Genomic DNA, 23,233 nt, shown 5'->3' with positions numbered 1-23,233 from the left:
ACCTATTCACAAGTGTGCCTCACAATGTGGCACTTACAGTGTTTTGTTTGCAACTGCTGTTTTAAACTCTTGTATGGCCTGAGAAAGTCTCTTGGGCAAGCTAATATTTATGTAGAAAATTTATATGGTGCCTTTCCTGATTGAAGAGGGGTCGGGGCCTTGCAAGGTAAAACATGAAAAACCTTATAAAAGCATAAAAATATAAGAAATCGTTTAAAAACAGAAAGACCCCAGTCAGAGCACAGGATAAAAAAATTTAGCAGCCAAAAATAATTCCAAAGCTAGAAACTGACTTTTAAGGATCCTGATTCACATAAATAGGATCAAGTGGTAAAGTTTGTCCTGGACTGTCCTTTCTTAAAATGCAGAATGATGTTGCAAACGTACACCTGGCCTTTGTCCTGTCCACAGAAATAAACTGAATATCATCTTCCTGGCATACCATTCTTTCCACAACACTGTCACTACTTGCTACCCAAAGCGGTACAGTCCAGGAAAAAGTTTTACCAGTTGATTTGTGGCGTATAGCAACTGACCCTGTAACTGATATACTGGATGTGCAGAATGTGTATTGATGTAGCACTTGAAAATTCTAAAAATTGTAGTCGTGATCAAGTGCAAACTCCAGGATACACATACCTGTGACCCTATGGATGGTCACAGGAGTATACCAGCCTTTAGCAACGTAGCTAAAAGTTAGCACATGCTCACTAAACTGCATGTGGCTGTAGAAATGGGCCCAGGGATTCAGAATTCTCTCTATATCTTTGGGGAGGGAAGGCAGTATATTATAGCCCAATCTCATTAGACCTCAGCAGTTAAGCAGGGTCAGTACTTGGAAGGACTGGCAAGTATGAATAAAGTAAATAAATAAAGTATGCTGTGCAGAGCAAGACAATGGCAAACCACCTCTGTTTCCCAGTTGTCTTGAAAGCCCCTTGTTAGGGTCATCAAAAATTGACAGAAACTTGATGGCATCTGTGTGTGTGTGTTTATGCAGGATTGGGCATTGAGATTTCTGACCCTGACACTGAAGCATAAAATTTTCAATATGGTACAGTACAGTTAGGTACTCTGGATTAAGAAGAATAGGCAAGTGAGTATTTTCTCTGTTCCCAGGGTCACTGTTAGGTAGCTGTACAAATGTTAAAAGAGGGTGGTTTTTAAAACTTACAGTCACTTGTGCACACACTCTGATTACATTCAACCTGCGATAACATTTCTTCAACAAATAGATGAAGATGTCAGCTGACAGCACTGGAGATTAATCCATGCAAGAATCATACCATGATAAAGTAGAATTATTGATAGAGCAACACACTATGTATATATGCAGAGATCTTTAATGTTCCAGTTGCTTTGGTCACTGCCACCAGTGTTAAAACACTGTTGAAAAATGTGTGTGAGTGAGAGAAAAATGCTGGCTAGTTGCTTCTAATTTATGGCAACCTTATGAATTATCTGCAAAGGAGCCGCTGAAGCAGTCGGTGTGAGCTTAAATGGATTCCGAGGAATGGTAGAGGACAGGAAGGCCTGGAGGATCATTTTCCATGGGGTCACAATGGGTCGGACACGACTTTGCAACTAAAAACAATAACAACAAAGGAGCCGATTGTTAACAGCTATTTCCCCAGAATGATATGAAAATGACAAATAGCCCACTTTTTTCTCCAGCTGGAGTTCACAGTGGCTTACAACATTATCCCCATCTCCATTTTATCCTCACAACAATCCTGTGTAAAGCATCTTAAGCGGAGACTGTGACTGGCTTAAGTTTACCCAGCAAAGTGAAGACCAACTCTCTAACCACTGTACCTTATTGGCTCCTAATTATACTGTAATTACTTATATAATAATTACTAAAGTCCTCCTAGACAGAAATTGTTAGATAGAGTGTAGCTTTAATACTGCCTATATTCCTTTACTCAGATCAAGGAATATGAGATAATGGATCCATTTCTTCTCAGGCTGGAATTAAGCAGAGAAGAGCAGTTGTGTATCCCCCACTGAAAACATGCTGAAATTAGGTGATTTACTGCTGAAATTAATGTAGGAATAAAGACTATTATTGTTTGGAGGGAGTCATCTCTGTGCTGAATATTTTCCCACTGTAAGGTTTAGGAAGCGAGTTTCTGAAGCCCAGTCTTTGGCCAAGGACTGGGCTTCAGAAATGTGCTCCCTAAATTTACACCCCATGGCTCCCCAAATGTTGACAAATAATTGTATCCATTTACATTTGTTCATGTGAATTGTAAATGGTTTGTTACACATCCTAGTTTATAGTGTTATAGCAAGTTTAGGAATAATCTTGGCCCATATCAAAAGAAACAAAGGGTAGCTGCTCCTGACTTGTATGCCTGTTTCACACTCTGTTTGCCCAGATTATTGTTTATTCCCAAAGCAGGACTGATTCTAGATTTTTCACCATCCTAGGCAGGATGGATAGCTTACTATTGAAAGCTAAGCATAGTCAACCTTGGTTAGTACTTGAATGGGAGACCACCAAGGGAAGCCTAGAGTTGCAGTGCCAAAGCAGGCAATGGCAAATCACCTCTGAACATCTCTTGCCTTGAAAACCTGATGGGGTTGCCATAAATTGGCTGCGAATTGAGAGCAAAAAGTGAAAATCCCAACAAAACAGGGTGAGGGCACCGCATTGCAAAGGATTTTGATGTTCACAAGGAAACAAAACATGCTGATTCAGCCGTGGTACTGTTGTACTGTGGTGCTCTACTCAAGATAACTGCATTGTAGCGCTAGACCTATCTCAGTGTTATAATTCCTTCCATCTTTTCTACTAATTCTGATACCATGTGTCACTGGCATTTCAAAAGAAGATGTGTGAGATGTGGATGGTTGAGATAGGATTGCTAATGACCACTTAAAGGAGAAATGTGGCCCGTGTCAATGCACTTAACATTACAGCCTAGCACAGACAGGCCTCGAGGCTAATGCAGCATACACTTCGTTTGCATGCCTGGAACAGGACAGTCCTACATCATAACGTCTTGGCTAAGAAGACTCTTCCATGGTAATAGTACGTATTTGGGGACTAAGTTCTGGGCAACACAAATAAAAAAATAAGGTGGTGGAGTCCTGAGATGGCGGTTAGACTTTATCATTTGAGACCACAGGTGGAAGATAGCACTTTTGAATGCTTTCCCTTCTTTAAATTTTTTTTAAATCCCTGCAGACAAACACTAACATAGCAAATAAAAAGCTAATTGCTCAGTTTGAGGAAGATGCCCGCAAAATTGTAGCCAGGATCAGTCAAGACATCTTGACTCCTTTTTTCTGATATCAGCTTTAAAATGGCTGCCTTGGTCTTATTTTCCCAAACTATGACTCCACAGGACATTAATGAAATGTGACATGGACATATGACTGCTGCGGGGTGTGGGGCAGTGGCTTTTGTTGCCACCTTTTCATTGACAGGATTGTTCTGGCTCTTTGCGGCAAGTCAGCAAGAGCTCGCCAAAGAAAGGAGAGATGAATAGAGAGAGAGGGAGCATTTGCCAGCGAGAGGTCAAAATAAGGCCTTGCTTTTGCTGAGCCAAGCGCTGACGTGGCAGAAACTGGGAGAGGGGCTCTACTGAATTGTCAACACATAGAGTGTAGTATAGGGAACCTGTAAAGAACCTGTACATTTTGAGGCAACCACTCAGATAATTGAGCATTTTTTCCTGGTGTTAGGGGGAGGCAGAGGAGTGATTTCCAAAATTCAGATAGCTGACTTCCCCTAAATCAAAATTTTACACATGCAGCTTTATTTTAAGAGTTGAGACAGAACTACCTTAGCTTTAACAGAGCCTATCCCTCTATACTTCTGTTTTGAACATGCCTCTGGATTAGATGAAAGCAAGCCCAAAACAATGATTAATGCAGAAATGGCATGGGCAGTAACATCTCCACAGTGGAAGTGATTAAAAGGTTCCCTTTGAAAAAAAGCAGAGGTGCCACAGAATGCAGTGAAATAATATATATTAGGTAGAGAATCTGAACCAATTGGTCCTCTAAAAATTGTTCTTTTAAACTATTTGGTTCCAGATATCTCTATAATGTAGCAGTTAAGGTTGTTTGAAAGCTTTGATTTTGATAGTACAAATGAATTGTTATTTCTCACCAACACTCCAGGCAGAAATTTTTCAGAGAGTTTCATATTTTATTGAAAAACAGCTAATTTTCTTCATTGGATAAGATGTTATAAAATACAGACATGAAAACTAACCTTATAGCAACTTCAAACACTAATGCCAATAAAATAAAATCTTTTCTCAGCCATCAAACAAACGAGATTACAGATAATTATCCTAAACTGCTCTAGGGAATTTTTATATAAACCCATCACACATATAAACAGAAATTTCACTTAATATCTTCTGGGAGATTCATCCAGAGTAGTCTAATTTATTAAAAAGCAATCTTATGCTAGATCTTTCTAACAAATATATGATCATCATCTCAATATGCGATTGATTCTCAACTAAGGTTAATGTAATCAAACGTGCTCACTATCTTTTTCAAGCAATATTAGAAAGCAAAATGTAACTCTTAGCTAAAAGCTTAATTAACTATCAGAGATAAAAGGAAAATCTTATGCAATCAGATTTGACCAAAAGATGAATCAACAAGAGCTCACAACTACATGAAAACATGCAAGATCCGCAAATAAAACCTGTTAATTTAATCGAAATTCTCCCACAAGCCAGATTAGACACTTTGTTGCTGTTATAAAAGTCACCATTCTTCAACAAAAGAACTTCAGAGGTAAGTGACGCTGCGGTATTAGAATTCATCAAATAGTTTAGTAGCAGCTCTCAAGGCTTCTTTTTTCTTTAGAAACAAAACAAAAAAAAAAAGGGAAAAACATCCAGCAACAAAATACAATAAAATGGGAAGGGTTATAAAATAGAGGCAAGAATATAACAACAATGGTAGAATAAGTTTCTATAAAAGTGTTTTAAAACTCTCAAAATAAGTTCACACACAATTGCAGTCTATATGGCATATGTTCAAATACTGATGAAATTCTAAGGTCCTCAATCCACTGATTTACCAAAAGTGGGCTTTTATCTCTCCATTGTTGTAATACAAGAGTTTTAGCCCTAGTAAGGTCCCGAAGGGTTCATTTAATTGACCATTGGCCAGTGTGGTATAGTGGTTGAGAGTGGCAGACTCTAATCTGGACAACTAGGTATGATTCCCTACTCCAGTGTAAAAATTCCCCTATCAGTCCAAGCTGTCAATTAAAAAATATTTCTTCCCATTTTTTTTTTGTCTGGATAAATTAGGGTTGCCAAGTCTTCCCTGGCCACTGGAAGGGATGGGGGGGGGGGGGCGGGGAGGTTGGGTTGTCAGATCTAGAATGGGAAACTCCTGGAGATCTGGGGACAGAGCCTGGGGAGAACAAGGACCTCCATGGGGTTTAATGCCATAGAGGTCACCCTCCAAAGCATTTATATTCTGCAAGAGAACTGATCTTTGTAGTCTGGAGATGAGCTGCAATTCCAGGGGATCCCCTGGTCTCATCTGGAGGTTGGCATCCCTATCCTGATTGACCCATAATGTTAATTAAGAATGTGGAAGTGGATCAAATTGATACAGCCAGCTTGGTGTAGTTGTTAGGAGCGCCGACTTCTAATGTGGCAAGCTGGGTTTGATTCCCCGCTCCCTCACACGTAGCCCGCTGTGTGACCTTGGGCTTGCCACAGCACTGATAAAGCTGTTCTGACCGAGCAGTTGTTATTGTTGTTGTCGTTCTCCTCCTTCAACTCCTGTTTATTTTTCTTGGAAAAGGTGGAGAATCATGCAGAGAGACTGTGGGCAGCCTCCATGTGAATAGGGAATTTGCGCACTCAGGTGTCAAGGGAAATTTCCACTGCATTTTAAAGCACAAACTATTTTTTCAAAATTTCTAGCACTCAGAAATCCAATCCACATCTACTCTAGAAGGTCACAGCTTAAAGTGGGAAACAACTGGTGTCACATGGTTTTGTACATCCAACCCAATAGCTATATGTGCACTTAGGGTTGCTTTACAAGGGTTTTGTTTATTTTGCCATGTAACTCCTGTTTACATGTACATTTCAGAAGGCATATGATAGACAGTTACAAGTCACAGGACAAGGACAGGGGATCCCAGCTTTGTGTTTGGCCCTTTCCACATGGCTACAAAGCTTCTTTTAGTTGTATAATGCTCTGTCCAGTATCCATTTTGATTGTATTTAACCACTGTTATTTGTCAGCCTGGTTTCCTTTTTCCACTGACCAATCCTAGCATAATTGCTTTTTCCACTGAATTGGATTGCATGATATGGCCAAAGTAAAAGAGCCAGAGTTTAATGATTTTGCCGTAGAGGGATATTTCAGGCTTTATGCGTTCTAGTATTTCCTTGTTTGTGACTTTTGCTGTCCATGGAATCTGCAGAAGCCTTCTTCAGCACCAGAGCTATCATTCACTAAGACAGCTGCAAAACGGGGAGTAAGCCTTGGTGGGCAAAAAATAGCCTCAGGGACTACAGCAGGAAGGATTGAGCATCTCCTTTCTCCTACCTGACATTTATTCCCTACTAATGTTTCCCCCTTTGCATTTCCTCAGAAACATGAGTTTGCAAACTCATTTTTTCCAAACGTCATACGTACTAGGGATATACCTATCTAGGGAGCCGCCCACACTTCAGCTTTCTTTCCTCAGGGCGCTTCCTCACAAGGCCTCTTCTTCACAAATCAGTCAAAGTAGCTTTAGCTGCAAGTAGGGTTACACAGGGCCATTCTGCACCCGTAAAATATAGCGTGCAGCTTTACCATATAAAAACACTTTTTTTTTCTTGAAGTCCTGCCAAAATGACTTCCGAACTTTATTCATTTTCAAAACTCTCTTCAATGGCCAAGACTGCTGAATAATACAAAATAATGGATCATATAAACAGATACCAAGACTTGAATATACAAAATATAAACAGCTCAACAAAACCTTGTGGGGAGAAGCTTACCAAACAAAACTTCAAAGCCTCATCAGGTATCCTAATGAGACTCTTCAGACTTTTTTTAAGGACCTTCAGTGGCCTCCTATTGTTAGAATGTGACAATATAGATAACACCGAATTCTTAACAAAATAATACTGTACAAAAAAAACAGAAAACCATAACTGTACAAGCAGCGAACTGGAATACAGATGATAAAGGAATAGCCAAAAAATGTGAGAACTGAGTTTGAGTCCAGTACTTGTATTAATATGCTTATTTAGGGCAATTCACAGATCTTAATTACTGCCTTAATCCAGTCTTAGCTGTTATCACAATCTCAGCTATTCTCTCTCGGGCATCTACATTCTAGACAGCCCTTCCTGGCAATTAACCCCCCTGCCTTCTCTTCCTATATGCAATAGTTGAGTATATTCTATAACTTCCCAGGGTAAGGACTTTCCCAACTCTTGCTACTGGAAGTGCCGGGGATTGACCCTGGGACTTTCTGTAATATGCTCTACCACTGAGCTATGGTCCTTTCCACATTAAACAACACATTTAATTACATGCTGTGGTGGCTTTACCTCTTTAAATGAAAAATAAAACCTTGCTGCCTGTGTAAATTCATTTCAATATATTCAGTCACCTAGCACTGTAGGTAAGTAAAAATAGCTTTCCAAACCAACCAGCCAACAAAAACCCAGTCCAGCTACAATCCAAGCACAGGCACCCATCCAGGACTTCTTTGATCACACCAAAATGATTGCAGCTGGCAACTCTGGCAACTCCTTTCAGACTTGCTCCTAGGTTAGGTTCAAAGGAACCCATTGCCATGACATCCTTGCTCTCAATGTATGCCAGAGAGAGTCTTTCTGTATATACATATCCTTGTTTTTCAGATTTTAAAAAATCTTTAGATTTTTGCTGACTCTAGATAGTTGGTAGTAGCGAGTCTGTTGACTGAACCCATTTGACCTCTTTCAAGGACAGCTGTAAGCTGACATACTTGCATGAATTGATGATGTCAATTATAAATATTTGGTGCTTTTCAGGATAGCCAATGAACTCAAGTGCCTGACCTGATCTATGTCTAGATGTTTGTCTGTTTTATGGTGCCCATTGTTCTGGGCTGTAAGTCTGTTTCATCTCTAGGGGAATAGTGACCAATTATGGGGGAGGAAGGAGAAGGAAGGTATGAGGAAGGGGGAGGTATGAGGGAAGGAGAGAGTCTGGAAAGCCACTAGAGGACAGCAGAAAAGCATCTTCCCCTCATTCAGTTGAGAGGGAGGCTTTTAGGAGCCAGACACCATTGACATCAGGGAGGTAAGGACATCCTTTTGCAAAGATTGGAAGCAGTATGAATATTTGAATGACTTTTTCATTTCTCCACCTCCCACTCGTCATTGCCATCCACTTACCTTTTCCTATAAACCACTTAACCATCTGTCCATGTGCCTGTTTACTGATCTCCAAGTTTTCTACATATTTTGTTATCAACCCTTTCTGTCCATCCTTTCTGATTTTTCTTGTTCTTTAATTTTTCTCTTTTATTCTAAATTGCTAATCCTACATTTCAGTTGAAAGACATAAAGAATGATTCGTTTATTGTTTATTGGATATGTCAGCCTGCTGATTCTATTGATTTTTACACAGTAATCTACCTTGAGTCTTAGTTTTATTATTTATTTTATTTTTCACATTTATATACCGCCCTCCCTGAAGGCTCAGGGCGGTAATCATGGAACTGAGAACTATGCAAAGAACCATACATATAAATAACTATAACATTAATATTACTAACTGATGATAACAGGGTAACAGAACAACATTAAACAGTAATAATACAAACAAGTCCAGGAGCAGAATGCCTTGATGGATTTCTGGGGAACGGGCAGGGGGCCCTGCAGATGTTGTTGGTTCTGCCTGGCCTCAACCAAATGCCTGGCGGAAGAGCTCCTTTTTGCCAGGTCCTGTGGATCTGTTTTAGAAAAGCAGACTGAAAACAATATACATGAATAATCTACCCAAATCCCAATGGCCCTCTAGTCCCATACTGTGTCACATAGTGGCTGAAAACCAGGTGCCATCAGGAGGTCTACCAGTGAGGCCAGAATTCCAGAGGCCCTCCCACAGCTGTCCTCCATGCACCAAGAATAGCATCACAGCCCACAAACAATGTTTCCTTGTGGCTAATAGCTACTGACGTTCCATATGTTTATTCAATCCCCTCTTGAAGCTGTATATGCTTGTTACTATCATTACTTCCTGTGGCAGCAAATTTGATGAGTTAATAATTCATGTAGTTTTCTGATTTACCACATAGCATTTACCTATGTGCCCTTCTGTAAATCGAGTCTCTGCAGGATTTTTTGATGTTACACACCACATGGTGGTGCTCTAGCAGGGGAACAGAAAAGTTTGGGGAAACATCACTGCCTTTGAGCATCTGCAGAGTGAAATTCTGAAATTCCACAGAACCTCTTTTCCTGCCCCCCTCTCCCCAAATTTCTTTTTATTTTAAATCAAAAAAAGAAATGGTTTGAAACAGACTCCAAATTCCTAAAAGGGAAAAGAAATTTCTCTTAACATAAACACTACCAGTCTGTGACCATTTGTTGTTACTATTTTGGCTCTTTATGATAACACAAAACATGAATTACATACATTAAATTAAAACTTCCACTTTTCATCCTAGATGTTATACCCTGCATCCTTTCAATTACCCAAAAGTGAAGACAGATACATCAAAAACAATTGCCCATAATTTGTTCCTACTGGTAATTTGAACGCAAAATACAATCAGAGAAGTATATTAACACCATTTGTTCAAAAGCCCAAATATCAGTAATTATTTTGTTATGTTGTTCACATGTAAGTGACCAGGAAATCACCCTTCAGTGACCTGGGATGCTCCTTGTTGGATGGGTGATCATAGCCTCTTACTCAAGCCCTCCTCCTCTCGCTAACCTGTCTGTGGTGACTGCATTTCAGGTTAGAAGTGAAAGGAATGCTGGACGAGCCCTGGGAATGCAGGCTTTCTCTACATTTCAGCTGGCTCTCACAATCTTTGCTGTAAAAGACTATCAGCGGCGTGAGTTGGGGGAGCCCAGCATCCTGGCCATTGGCTTCCCTGTAGTGGCAGGAGCCCTTTCTGCTATAAGAGCTCCTGCAATGTGGGCTAATTTTTTAAGTGCTGGCTGACATTAGATCGATTGAGAGAAAGTCCTGCGCCCAACAGCAGTCAAGCTGGTGTTGTAGGCTAAAGACCCACCACACAACTGGAACATTAATTTTTCAACTATGATAGATGAAAGAGTCTCTCTTGCTTCCATGTAGTAAAATAAAGAAGTAATATGGGAACTTAAGAAGATCCCTGCTGGAACAGACCATTGGTCCATCTAGTCCAGCTTCCTATCTCACACAGCAGCCAACTAGTTCCGATGGACAACCAACAACAGGGCATAGAGGCCAAGGCCCTCCCCTGATGTTGCCTCCTGGAACTGGGATTCAAAAGTTGACTGCCTCTGAATGTGGAGGTTCCCCTTAGACACCATGGCTAATAACCACTTATAGACCTACACTCCATAAATCTAATCCCTTTTAAAAGCTGTCTATGCCTGTGGCCAGCACTATACTCAGTCCTTCAGTGGTCCTGTGGTTTGGCAGGAAGGGTCCTGGCAAGAAAATGTTAATGCCCTACCTGGATGAAGTCAGCTATTAGTAGCATACTCAGCCAGGAACCTGGGCGTGATCTTTGACATCCTACTCCATGGAGGAACAGATCACAAGAATAGCACAGCTGAGTACCTGAGGGACCACCTCTCTACATGTTTATCATATTGCTTCAGAATCCATTTAATGCAATCTATTTTTCTCTTTCCTGCTGTTTAGGTGTATTGGCTTGGTCCCATCCAGGGTGCTCTCCTTGCCAGAATGTCTTACGAATTCTTCTTTGCCAGCGCTGCTTCGCGGGACAAGCTAGTTGCCTGCCTGACCTGCCATGACATTGAGATTGTGGAGGCAGACAACATGTCCCACTCTCTGCTTCTGTCCACACCAAACCTCCCTGCAAGGGGGAACACAGCACTGACTAGAGACAGCGACATCCTAGGTTCTTACCTTCTCATAACCCTCCGCTGTCAGTGGGTCCTTGCCACCTCAACCGATTGCTTTCTTCCTGATATATGGCATGCTGGGGCTTAATACTGAGGTAGAACTGGATTCTGGATTTATACAGGAACCAAATGCTTCAGGGCCTATTCTGCACACATTGGATAATGCACTTTCAAGGTGCTTTTGCAGCTGGATTTTCCTGTGCAGAACAGGATAATCTACTTCTAAGTTGCATTGAAAGTGCATTGTCCAATGTGTGCAGAATGGGCTCAGGAGTTATGCCATCTGTCTCTGGGTTTGAAGACTGGGCGGGGGATCCTACCAGCGTAAAGCATGGCAGGGTTGGAAGCCAGGACTCGCGGTTTCTCTCTGTCCCTAGATAGGACCGATTGAATTAATGGAAAAGGAACCGTGAACAAGGTTTCCTGGTTCATGTTCCAAGCTCAGGTGAAGGATTTGCAATGAGCAAACTAGAACTGGGAGTCAGGCCTCCTGAGCTCTGCTCTGGTTTGTTGCTTGACCCCTGGAGGCCTATGTGTGTCCCATTTGTCTCCTCAGTGAAATGCGAAATAGAGAATATCTCCAAAGGACAATCTGGGTCCTTTGTTCTGTTTGCCACATGGGTGGAGTTCAACAACAGGCCTCGGACAGCCCCCTCTAAAACCTGATGCACAATAAATTAGGGCGAGAGCAATTGAGCAAGTGACGCGGGTGTTGATTCCCCTCCCCACTTAAGCCTCGAACAACCTGGGCCTGGTGAAGTGCTGAACCCAGCAAGTCCTTTTGTCGTTGCCACTTTCAGGCCTGGCAGTTTTTTCCTGCACTGCCCAATCACAGAGCAGGCTGCTAAATCCCTTGGAGCCCAGAGAGAATTAAAGCTGGTTTAACCAGCTCTGACTAAACCTCCACTCCAAAATGCTGTGGTGACAAATATCCCCAGAGGCCTCCTTCTAAGCACAGAGGGGCCTGGGTTTTTTCCCTCCTTTTGCTGAGCGATTAACCCCTCAGACTCCAGCGCCAGGCACAAGGGGGTTGTGTCCTGCTTGTCTTCTTTTCCCAGAATAAAACTTTGTTGGTTTGAAGGTGCCACTGGACTCATACTTTGTTCCAAATCTGCATCCTTTTGCATGGCTCCTATTTGAAATGTGTTCCTCATTTAAAACGTTCCCCCACCCCACACTGCATAGGACTGAGGGCAGTAAAGAGAGTAAAAGTTAACCTAAGGGATCCATAGTGGCATTCAACAAAGGGATGGGGATAAATACTGGAATTAAGAGATCAATTTCTACTAATTTGCTTTTAGAATAGTCCACTTTGCACATTGTGTTTTAAGTTTTCTGATAGTCAATTTCATCTGTTGTAGCAAAACCAAACAGGACTTTTGTGGCTCATTTAAAACTAGCAGATTGTAACATATGAGTTCAGGAGACTCCCTTTTCTCAACTTTTAATTATGTTGAATGTTTTCTAAAAAGAGTAGTAGAGTGGCAGAAGGAGTGCATCATGTAAGTAGTGGGTCAAAGGGAGTGGATGGTTGAGTTCAGAATGTTAATTAGGTTGACAGCCCAGTCTTAAGCATCATGTTGTCTTGTGGACGGGAGGCCTTGAGGGAGAGCTGGGCAGAACTCCCAGCTGTTACCCTTTGCAGAGACCGCTTTCAAGTTTTCAGAGTAAGATGACCACCAAGAAGGGTGAGAAATGGACAGATGATTCACAAATACCAGTGCCAGGGCAAATGTCCTTACTTCAAGCAGTCTTGGCAGATGCCAATTAAAACGATCTCATGTTTGTTTATCAGTGAGACATACTGTATTGCACAGTAAACCTGTGGATAAGATTTGCTTGCTTGTCTAGGTACTGGGGAATTGTATCATCAGTGCAGCACAACAGTTTGTGGGTTATGGTTGTCGATCTCCAGGTGGTGGCTGGGATTACAACTGATCTCCAGGGAACACAGATCAGTCCATCTGAAGAACACAGCTACTTTGGAAAATGACTCTATGCCATATATCCTACTGAAGTCCCTCCCTTCTCAGGTTCTACCTTCAAATTCTCCAAGTATTTCCCAACCTGGAGCTGGCAACCCTATAAAGAGCTATCAGGTCTCCTACTATGGTGGAAGTCTCCCATGACTTCATGGATGGGAGAGGGGGAAAGCGATAACAGCAGCATCACTACAACACTTCCAGGGGAAACATAGGATACCTCTAGGAATTGCTTGGAACACAGTGGTTTTACTGTAGAGTTTCCAGGCATTCTTAGTGTTTCCTTGGAATAGAGACACTGCCAATGACACCCCAAAGCCTAACCCTCCAGCTGATTGCCAGGCAACCCTAATGGAATTCTACATACAATTGAGTTACAGAATATGGAATCCAGATTTCCAAGAATTCTAGTGGTTATTAAAAAAAGAGATGATATCAAGAACACAACCCACTCCATATATATGGACTCACAGGAGACAAAATGCCCTAGACTGGGTAACAAAGATTTCAGTCTTAAGGACACTTTCCTGGGAGTAAATCTGGTTGAATAACAATAACAATAGCCCATCTTAGGCATGCCCCTACTGTCAAAAATGATCCCAGTTGTCTTGGTGCCCAAGACATTAAATCTAAGTGACTCTTACCTGTGGTAAGAAGGTGGGAGAAATAGGCATTAACAGGTTTTTTAAAAACTTTTTAATGGTACTCCAAAATCTACTTTTTAAAGCATTAAGATTAATATTTTTTTAGGATGGGGGGGTCCTAGAGAGAAACTATAGAACTCAAACTGGGGGAACTGAGGGAATTCATGAGGCAGGCTAAATTAAAGTAGAAACACCTTCACAGTGACACAGATGAGCAACATCCTTCACTAGGTTTTAAAGCCAATCACATGGTTTTCTGATAGCTTACTATATATGATGGGGATCTGCGATAGGTTCTCTGGCATGCAATTTAGATACCAAAAGCAGCCATAGTTGGCAATATAGAATGGGATGATTGTATTTGGAATGGGGGTACTTCAGCTCTTCCCTCTGTCTCACTACCCCCATCAAAATTGCCCTCCATTAGATTTTATAAGCTCCAGTAAAGGGGGGGGGAGACCTATACTGTTTCTTTTTTCTCCCTCCAGTGTTTATAACCTCTGTGTGGGTTTTCAAGGCAAGAGACTAAACGAGTTTGTCATTGTCCGCTTGTGACCCTGGAATTGCTTGGTAGTCTCCCATCCAAATACAAACCAAGGCCAACCCTGATTAGCTTCCAAGATCTGATGAGCTTGTGCTAGCCAGGGCCATCCAGGGCAAGTTCTGCACACATTGGATAATACACTTCCAACGTGCTTTTGCAACTGGATCTTCCTGTGCAGAAAAGGAAAATCGGCTTCTGAAGTGCATTGAAAATGCATTATCCAACTTGTGCAGAATGGGTCCTAACAGGAGCATTTTGATCAGGGAAACCTGACCCACTGTGGGGCAGGTGGGAGTTAATCTCTTTTTCTTTAATGTCACCCAGCCGTAGTCCCCTGGCTGCTTTTTGTACCTAGGTGCCCAGGAATCTCAGCATAGATTCCCAGTGTAGATCGGCCCTTCATCTCATTGACAGAGGAGAATCGTCTCCTAATCATTTCCTACATGCAGAAACCCACAAAGCCTGACTTTCCCCTAAGGGATTCACATGTGGTCCTGATCTCAAAACAAAAGCAACCAAAAGGGCAATCCTGGACTGATCCACCTATGGGATTCAGTTAAATGTTAATGTTAATGTCAATTAGAAAATACCGTTATCACTAGACGTTATTGTCTTTTTTTGTTACTATGGTTGACACTGTCTGATTTTATTATTGAACCACAAACACAGGGACCCCCACTGGAGCATACCCAACACAGCCCTCTACACCAATGGAAGAGGTGAGCCCGAGGCTGTGGCAGGAGTTGGTTGGCTGTCTAAGCTGCACCAGCTTCAGGAAGAATGAACTGGCATGAGGTCATGCTATCAAACACTGCTCATAGCCCATATGTCAGGGGTGGCAGAACTGTGGCTCTCCAGATGTCCATAGACTACAATTCCCATGAGCCCCTGCCAGCACTAGAGGCTCATGGGAATTTGGCCACCACTGACATATGTGCTCTTGCAATAGTGGAGTCAAAATGCCCTCAAAGAAATGTGATCGTATGCACAACTTCTGGCATAGCACAGGATGCGAACTATGGCCACAGTCAAGCACAACCCTCACCAGTGGTAACCAACCCCCTTTCCTAAATCAAACCCAACCACAACCCTTGTGAGCACTACATAAACTTGAGCCAAAGTGTCTCATAGCTCAGAAATAGGGCAGGCAGCATGAGACTCTGTCTCTGAGGTCTCCGCTTGTACATTCGGAGCATACAGTGTTTCATCCCAGTCCAGGGAAATATACAAGGTGGAATTGAGCATGTATGTGTAAGGTAACAGCAAACCTTGCCAGGTAACTAACACCTCATTTCAGAGCCCTTACAGGTGTCCCGTCTCTAGAGATGCACACCAAGGGAACAACTAAACACTGACAGGTGAGCAGGGCTAAGGATCTAGAAGGCCTGCCTTGAAAGTCAGCTCCACCTCCCCCTTCCCCCTAACATGCATATCAGGTGCCATCTTGATAATGCAGAGTTCTATTAAGAGCCTCTTGTGGTGCAGAGTGGTAAGGCAGCAGTCTGTAAGCTTTGCCCATGAGGCTGGGAGTTCGATCCCAGCAGCCGGCTCAAGGTTGACTCAGCCTTCCGTCCTTCTGAGGTCGGTAAAATGAGTACCCAGCTTGCTGGGGGGTAAACGGTAATGACTGGGGAAGGCACTGGCAAACCACCCCGTATTGAGTCTGCCATGAAAACGCTGGAGGGCGTCACCCCAAGGGTCAGACATGACCCAGTGCTTGCACAGGGGATACCTTTACCTTTACCTATAGCCATAGCTACTAGGAGGGGCCATGATCACCTTTCCTAGGTGATGATGCAACTTCCAGAAAGACTTGGAAGTGACATAATCAATGGTGTAGCACTCTCCCCAAATTCTATGGAAACCATAGAGTTTGGGAGCAAACACTAAAGTGTTGCCCTCAGTGCAATGACATCACTTCTGGGTCACACCAGAAATTACAACATTGCACAAGTACAATGATCACAGCCACTGTTTTGCCAGCCAGTCCCCTCTTGCTGTTGAGCTGAGTGGTGGCATGCGGCTGCAGAAGACAGCAGATCTTCTGTCAGACGTGGGCATATGATAAGCCTATGGCAACCCAAGGCATGTGATGGGACAAAGTTCCAGGAAAATGGGAGCACTGGGAATTATGCTGGAGTGTGTGTGGCAAGGATATTCCCCTGAGGTAGGGGACTGGGCAGGAACGTTGGTGGGAGGGGTGAATGGCACCTAGGGTTGCCAGGCTAAACCTGGCAAATTTGAAGGAAGGCTGGGGCAGGGACATGGGGGGTGCAATATTGCTGACATTGCTACATCACTTCCAGCTACAATGGTAGCTCTAGGAATTGCCAGCAATTCTATTGTTTTACCATAGGGTTTCTGGCAATTCCTAGAGTTACCCTTTTGTCACTTCTGAGTTATAACAAAAAAAATGATGTAGTGATGTCGACTATAGCAGGAGGCCTGGCAAGTCTACTGGCAGCTGCCCAACCAAGCTTAGTACTACTGCTGGCCAAGCAAAACTTGGCACCCATTCACTTGCAGGATCAGTTCCCTGTGCAGCAGCAGCAGCAGGTAGAATAGATACATTTGAAATGTATATCCACACAGCAGATGGGGAGGTGTTGTTTGGATGGTGATGGCATGCACCTCAGAGGGGGTTATCCTGGCAAATGGAGCCCCTGTCCATGGTAATGGTGGGGATAACACAGACCCTACTGGGACCCAACTGGTATGGCTATAGTGTCATGACCACTGTGCTGTTCATCATAATTGCACATGTCTCTGTTGGCTTCACACTATGCTGACTGCTGTTGGGGGTGGGGTGCAAGAGGAAACATGTCTGTTCTAGTAGAGCGCGCGGGGGGGGGGAATTTCTGGGTCTTCCACTCCCCCACAGCACTGCTGGCATCTAAGAAGCCATGCAAGTTGGCCATGTGCACTCTCAAGGGGCACATAGGCACAGCATGACGAGATCATGCAGGGGTGTCTCTGCTGACATGATGGACGTCCAAGCAGCCTATCAGCCAGGCCATCCTGTTCCTCCTTTATGAGTTTGAAGGAACAAAATTTCAGCTCTGAAATTTCTGCCTGTCTTTGACCCCTTTCATGTGGGGATGAAACCAGGAGCCTTGGCATGCTGTCTTCCTTCCTTCCTGCTAAGCGATGCCTTTCTTTTCAGTGTTCTATGCTTGGTTCTCTATGGATAGTAGTGGTAGTACTGGAGCTGCAGTGGGGTGCCTGGTGGTATGCCTCTTTTGTATCTGCCTTCTTGGCCTAGTGGATCAGGGCTGATCTTGGGATCAGGGGATGTGAGTTTCAGCTGGACGTCTGTCTGCTCTTTTTCTTTTCTTTTAGGGGTGTATGTGGCCTGGAGCAGGGATAGTTGCACAATGAAATCTGGACTCCCCTGGGACTGATCATTGCCCCCTGATTTACATCTGCTTGATATATGACTGGAAATAGACAAGCTGCTGATTAAGGGTCTATAAAGCAGTGGTCCCCAACCTTTTTATCACTGGGGACCGGTCAACGTTTGACAATTTTACTGAGGCCCGGGGGGGGGTAGTCTTTTGCGGAGGGACGTTGCCACCGACTGAGCCCCTGCTCCACTTGCTTTCCCACCAGCACCCCTGACTTCCTGCCACCCGCTGGGGGGGGGCGCTGCCAGCAGCACCTGTGCAGTGCCATGCCGAGGGGGAGCCCTAGCCATGGCGGCTGCTGGAGAGCATGAAAGGTGAGCTGGCGGCAGAGTGGCAGGGCAGCCCCCAAGGCAGAAGCCAGGGAGGAGGATGAGGAGGAGCTGTGGCCCGGTACCGACTGCTCCACGGACCGGTACCAATCCCTGGACCGGAGGTTGGGGACCACTGCTATAAAGAGTAGTTATTGCAACCATCTATGCTGATTTTTACTTGCTTTCTGTATTGTATTTGTTGTTGTCGGCAAGCTGGTATAGTTTGCTGTCTTATGGGATTTTAGAGTTTTTATTATCATGTTGTTAACCATCACGAGTGGGCTGGCCCAGGTATGGCAGTATAAAAATCCAATGGTAGGTAGGTAGGTAGGTAGGTAGGTAGGTAGATAGATAGATAGATAGATAGATAGATAGATAGATAGATAGATAGATAGATAGATAGATAGATAGATAGATAGATAGATAGATAGATAGATAGATAGATAGATAGATAGATAGATAGATAGATAGCACTTTGTCAGACCCTTGCCAGGAGGACATGTGAACATTATGCCTTCCATGTGGGCACTCTTTATCTTTGCACTATGTACCATTTAGTTGCAGCCATTATTTGTAAAACTATGAAGCAAGCACTGAACAAGACCAGAGAATCCAAACAGTAAAATGGCACTTAATTGTGGTTGGCAAAGCATCCGTCCTCCGCCTTCTAAAATTATCATCCACAGTGGTAATCCCCACCCCGCCACATCATTTGCTAAAGTGATCATGTGGCAATTCTCTTTTCAGTGATTTGCCAAGGAAGCATTCACCATCCTGCAGCTGGATCGTAGAGCGCAAAACAAAACATTTACCATTCATGTGCTAACTCACTTGTAACCTCAATAATATTGCATTATTAAAGCAATAATATAATCATATTCACTATAAGAAAAAGGAGAAATAGTAGCAATACACAACAACCCGTGCAACATTAGAATCTTTGTTATTTAGTAAGGCTCTCCTTAGCACTGGATCACTAATTCAATTAGAGAAAACTTAACATTTTATGGGGAGATTCTCTATTGTTGAATAAGGCTCCTCTTGGCAAAAGTTTGCTAGTCCAATTGAGAAAAATTAAAAATGGAGTATAGTATGGGGTGTGTGAAAGAATTCTTTGTTTTTCTTTGGAGGCTGAATTGAACAAAACATTCAGGGGTTTTTTTTAATCCTCTCTTTCTCTCTGAGAGAGATTTCAGGAAGTAACTCCAAAGAATTTCCAGAAGCATATCTGACCCAGCCTGACAATGCTCAGAGGGTGGGGGAAAGAAAGGTGATAAAACTCAGGAGAGCAAGGAGAAAGATCTCTTTGTGTTGAGTCCACCAGAGCTAACTGAAGTCTGGAGGAGGCAACTGTTAACCATATGCTGGCCTGGAGAGCTGAGGGAAAATGTAAAGTAATGTAGAAATCTATAACATCCTAAACTAAGGAGTCTGTCCTATATTTTAATGTCTGACAGGTCACGTGTAGAGAGAAGGAGAGAGGAATTACGTTTTACCTATTTATTTTTAATCCCTTGCTCAATCTGGTGCTGTACTAAAAGTATGCTTGTGAACATTTTCACTTTAATACTTAACTTTTTATGCTGATAGTGATTCTCTACACTACATAGACCTCCACCATTTGGGACACACTATTTTCAAAGGAGCACCAGGGGAAGGCAGTCACTTGGCACGTGCCTATTCCTCCAGGGGTTCACAAGGCAGTAAAGAGTCCACATGGTGACCAGGCACTGGGCAGCGGAAACACAGAGGCAAGACTTGGGAAGAAAGCTGGGGGTACTGCCCCTTCCCCAGCAGGCAATTCAAGCAATTCAACACAAAGCTCAGGTCATGGCAGTGGTTTCCTGAGAGAGAAAGGACAGGGTGGAACATGGTCTGCAGGCCAGAGTGGCCCGTTCTGCTAAGGGGTGAATTCTTCTACTGCTCAATAAGGCTACCTGTAGCAATTTATTGTCAGTACTTTTAAGATTTGTTTAAATTGTTGGATGACAGTGAAATACACAGGTGCATTTGGGAAGCTGATAGAAATATTTAGATTTGCTGCTGAATACACTACAAACTTCTGAAAAGGCAACATTTGCAAATAACAGTAGCCTCCAATTACTCCCCAGTCACTGTCTCCTTAGAATTCGATGGTTGATTTTGTGTTCAGCTACTCTTCTAAGTCCAACAAGGTTTTATTCAAGGTATAGGTTATCATAGTACATGCACATTTCTTCATGCACACGATAGCTTATCTTTATCCATGGTTCCTATATATTTTTGTGAAACAGCCTGGGGGGGTGGAACATGTCCGGCTGTCCAAGCTGGCATAGGGCCAATCAGGGTGCAACCAGCAATGCTTTGCTGCACTCTGATTGGCCTTGCCCCTACAACTCCCACCCTCCCTCCCTGGACACTAGCCACGTTATTCTCAGACGTGCCAGAGACAGAGAGAGAGACACAGAGCCCTGCCAGACTGAACAAGAGTCCCCATTCCCTCCAACTGCTCCTGCTGCAAGGGAGGCAGAGAGAGACACAGTGAGAGCTGCCCCAAGCTGCTGACAAGCCCTGCTACTCTCCTAAGAACAAGCCCTATTTACCTGCTATGGCTTCTGCTGCCACAAGAGAGAGACACACACAGAGAGCCGCTCGTGCTACAACAAAGGGAGAGAGAGAGACAGACACAGAGTGAAAGTTGCCCCAAACTGCACACCAGCCCTGCTTCCCTCCTACAAACCAGCTCTGATTACCTGCTATGCCTCCTGCTGCGAGGCACACCGAGAGACATGCAGCGAGAGGGGGAGAGAGAGACAAAGAAAGATCTGCACCTCCCGGTGTCCCCTGGGTCCTAATGCCCATTGTATTCCTGGTTGCAATGGACTTTCTTGCTAGTACCTTGAATAAAACTTTGTCTTGTAGGCACTACTGAACTGAACTTTTGTTCTGTGTTTCAGATCTATAATGGCTACTCCCTTGAATCTATTGCTGATTTTGTGATTTAATAGTAACAACAACAAGGCAAAATAAATATTTTTTTTAAAGGCGGCAAAGAAGGTAGGGGGAACATGGGAAAGAAGTGCACATGTATTCAGCTGCGGAAAAGTTGGGAAAAGTTTGGTGGGTGCACATGTGCAGCTATGGATGCCAGGAAGAAAAAAACTCAAAGACAGAATTATTCATGTGAACTGATGCCAAGAAAGTCGGCATAAAAATATTGGCATATTAGCACACACACAAAAACCCAGAAGAGTAATTGATGCAACCACCAAAGGAAGAATAACACGTGTGGGGGAGAACCCCCCCCCCATGCAGTTGGAGAAAAGCACCAAAGAAAACCACACGTGCATAAAATACCTGTGTTGGGGTTGCACTGTCACTGGGTCTCTTCCTCCCTGTTTTCTGGTGCTCTGTGTGTGTGTGTGTGTGTGTGTGTGTGTGTGTGTGTGTGTGGGGAGGGGGGGAATGGCCACATTAGCATTTGATGGTTTGCTGCACCTGCATGTGCCACTCAGCGGAATATCCTCAAGTGGGTGTTGCTATGGTGGGGGTTGCTATGGATTGTGGTGTGCTCACTACATGGTCTGCATCTTGTAGAGTGGTGCATATCCTTCCCCCCCCAATGAAATGTTCATACGAATCAGACCAGAACTGCTATTATGTTGGCAGCTGGACGCCACAGCACCCTCAGGACTGGGCTGACAACCAATGCTTGGAAAATCACCTGAAATACCTTGCACAATTACACTCTACATAGACTGAAGCCATCTCCTTATAGACTAAGGGCACATTGTTAGAAACAATGGACCCTGTCCAGTCACACTTCAGCCCTCGTAATCCTACAGATTTCCAAATACCTTGCTTAACTTTCCCATTGTAATACATGGAATCTGAAAATGCTTCATTTTAATGCATGCCTAGAATTTATAGCAGTTCATTTAGTCCATAAGGTGGTGCCCTAATTGAACCAGTTTTAATATATAGCAGATTAATCTGATGGTTCACTGAATAATGCTTTCAGTCCTAGCTGGAATACAGGTCATACCCACCATTCAAAGGGTGTCCATTTGCACACTCTTTGTGCAGTAGAAAATTCCGGAATTCTTGTTGCGGTGGGGAAAAAGAGAACTCTGGGTGAATGTAATTTTCCGAAGACTGTGGTCTGGCTATGAAACGATATAATAGAAATTAAAATCAAATCAGATGCATCTTGTCTTTTGGGGAAATCAGATTTACAGCTGGTGATGGTTATACCAGGTACATGCCCCAGACCCATGTCATGAATGCAGCATGGTATACATGCCTGTTCTAACCTTGTGTACAGTGTGTGTGTGTGTGTGGGGGGGAGAACCTTCTGGCAAGTCTAATTGCCCTTCAAGCATTTCTGCAGCGTACACAGATCTTCCAAAGATGCATGTGGAGGTAGACCCCACAAATGTGGGCACGTCCCTCTCAAAATGGTGGTGTGTCCAGCAGCCCCTAACTCTCCCAAGACATTTTTAGGATGAAGGTGCTGGCCTCTCTCTGTCTCTTACCAGTTTGATTCGCTTGCCAGACGCTACTAACCTACACCTGATTTGTTCCAGGAATGCTGCAAGGTCTTTACAAAAATGTTTCCACCAAGCATGATATTCCTCAGCATTGCTTGGATCATTTCAGGGAATGGGGTGCCAGAATCATGCCAAAGGGTGTTGCTTGCAGGCTGAATCACATTTGAGTACCCACACGTCCCTGACCCATAACTGAACTCAGGCACAGAAACAAACACTCTCACGCCCACCATTCTCCATCCAGCGTGAAAAGCTTGCTGCTATACAGACCGCAAGTCCACTAGATTTGTCAGATGGGGAAGAGTAACAGAATTCCAGAGAAAACTATGATTTGTAAAAGCCCCTCTTTGAAACTATCCCAGCAAAGAAAGTAGCAATGTAGTCTCCATACCAGACACACACACACACTTCCACAATACCTACACTATAGAGATCACCCGTTCCAAGGCATACGTGATTCATCCAGCCCCAGCAGATGCCCGCAGGAGCCTCACAGAAAAACTTCTTCGCTGGAAAGATGGGACACTCAAGGGGAAAGGGGCAAAACCAAAGCTCAGAAGAGGACCAGTCTATGATGGATCCAAGTTCTGAAGGCAGGTGCCAGCAGGAATCCTTGTTTCCTGAGCCTTTATAAGTATTGTCACAGCTGCCCCCAGCCAGGCAGTGAAGCAGTTAAGATTCTCCAGTTAGTTGCAGTTCCCACCTCCTGGGCTGGGCTAGGAGGCCTTATAAAGCTCA

General features: G+C 43.5%; 1 long non-coding RNA gene and 1 pseudogene across 3 annotated transcripts; one reads left to right on the top strand and one right to left on the bottom strand.

The window, feature by feature from the left end:
* Positions 1-5,500: 5,500 nt before the first annotated feature.
* LOC143833134 (uncharacterized) lies at positions 5,501-23,126 on the bottom strand. 3 transcript variants are annotated; one of them, XR_013229533.1, is made up of 4 exons: positions 22,919-23,126; positions 21,995-22,111; positions 20,549-20,602; positions 7,511-8,944 (listed from the first exon to the last, which is right to left on the bottom strand). It is a non-coding gene; the product is annotated as an uncharacterized LOC143833134 (long non-coding RNA). The 3 variants fall into 3 exon arrangements; XR_013229535.1 differs by lacking the exons at positions 7,511-8,944; positions 20,549-20,602 and adding an exon at positions 5,501-6,892; XR_013229534.1 differs by lacking the exon at positions 20,549-20,602.
* On the top strand, positions 9,874-11,312 carry LOC143833792 (aquaporin-1-like; annotated as a pseudogene).
* Positions 23,127-23,233: the final 107 nt, after the last annotated feature.

This window comes from Paroedura picta, chromosome 3 (assembly GCF_049243985.1).
Source record: "Paroedura picta isolate Pp20150507F chromosome 3, Ppicta_v3.0, whole genome shotgun sequence".
NCBI lineage: Eukaryota > Metazoa > Chordata > Lepidosauria > Squamata > Gekkonidae > Paroedura > Paroedura picta.
This window is presented reverse-complemented; position numbering and strand designations above follow the sequence as displayed.